This window comes from Vicia villosa, unplaced genomic scaffold (genome assembly GCF_029867415.1).
Source record: "Vicia villosa cultivar HV-30 ecotype Madison, WI unplaced genomic scaffold, Vvil1.0 ctg.001875F_1_1_3, whole genome shotgun sequence".
NCBI classification, from domain to species: Eukaryota; Viridiplantae; Streptophyta; class Magnoliopsida; order Fabales; family Fabaceae; genus Vicia; species Vicia villosa.
The window spans coordinates 93,460-94,892 of record NW_026705759.1 but is presented as its reverse complement, the minus strand read 5'-3'; the positions used below and the strand labels follow the sequence as shown (position 1 = coordinate 94,892).

The window sequence follows — 1,433 nt, the reverse complement described above, 5'->3', positions numbered from 1 at the left end:
ATATAACTATTAACATTTTAACTATCAAATTTATCAACTATTAATGGTTGAAATATTCAATTGCCTAAATATTTAAAAACTTGTGGAGAGGTATTCCAGCTTCAAGAAAAAGAATAAACCGATGTGAATGATGCAAATGAGTTACTTCCATGTAAAATATATATATTTTAAAACTATATCGGGTATAGTATTTAATGTAATATTCATAAATAAACTAAAATTGTCAGTTATTCAGCTACAGAGTAAGAAGAAACATCAACAATCAGTTGAACGGCTAAAACAAGATTTCTTTTCTAAAAAAAGAAGAAAAAGAAACAAAGATTTAGCCTCAGAATTGCAGAATTGTATCAACAAGGCAAATAGCCATTCAGTCCCGAAAGATGGTATTTGGTGTATGATATCCTCATCGACAACATCTCTGTTTTCTATATAAAATATTCATATTAAACAAAAAAACTCAAATAAAAGAAAGGAATTATTAGAATGTGTGTCTCATGGCCAGTCCCAAGATGTAAAGGCAACAACGCTGCTCAACAAGGCAATGGAATATGAGACAAGTACCGACGGAGGAATTATCTCCGAGAAGAGAAAACCATCAACGTCAGTAAACATAGTTCTACGACGTTTACTTGGAGTCATACAAACACATTATCAGTTTGCCCCCATAACAGTTAGGGATTTGGATTAAAATCCCCCGTCAAAAACAGATCGAACTCAAATCAATTCAAAGAATAATAAACAGTAAAATTCAAAGCAGATCAGTGCATCAGTAAAATGAACGGTATCCGCAAGGATATGCAACATATCCATTAGGTTCAAAGTGAAGAAATTGTGATTTAAACATCACACGCACTTTTCCAAAGAAATTACAGAAACATTCAAAAACGAAAATTAAATACACAAATCAAAGAAAAACGGAAAGTGTAGACGAGAAACAATCGACTCGCCAATTGAAAAATGACGGACGAAACGATGACTCGGCGGTTGTTATACCTCGATGTTATAACGATGCAAGAGAAATTTTATGAATCTCTTCATCATTCTGTTTGAACAATCGAGGAACTCATTCATTAGATCTACAATTCAAAACAATAGATGATAAATTAGTTAGATCTAGAACTCGAAACTAAATCTAAGCGTAGAAGAATTAGTATTGAAAAACCAAAATCGCCGAATTTGTGAAATAAGGGGAAGGAAGATGTATATGAATCAGAGCTATAGAGGCAATTTATAGGCCAAAATGATGACCTAATTCTGCGATTGTTGTAATTAGACTAAAATACCCTTATTATTTGTGTATTTCACGGATATGGATTTATCCATATCGATGTAACCGGAGTTCAAGTTCACTCCAATGGGCCAACCATTGTAATCCATCAGTTCAGTGGAATTATTTGAGATTTTGCACCCTATCCTTTCAATTATTACAGTGC

General features: G+C 32.9%; 2 non-coding genes across 2 annotated transcripts; both read right to left on the bottom strand.

Annotated features, from left to right (window-relative positions):
• Positions 1 to 323: 323 nt before the first annotated feature.
• LOC131636964 (small nucleolar RNA SNORD96 family) lies at positions 324 to 413 on the bottom strand. The gene has a single exon (XR_009294235.1). It is a non-coding gene; the product is annotated as a small nucleolar RNA SNORD96 family (small nucleolar RNA).
• Positions 414 to 921: 508 nt separating this feature from the next.
• LOC131636965 (small nucleolar RNA snoR111) lies at positions 922 to 1,045 on the bottom strand. Its single transcript, XR_009294236.1, has one exon. It is a non-coding gene; the product is annotated as a small nucleolar RNA snoR111 (small nucleolar RNA).
• Positions 1,046 to 1,433: the final 388 nt, after the last annotated feature.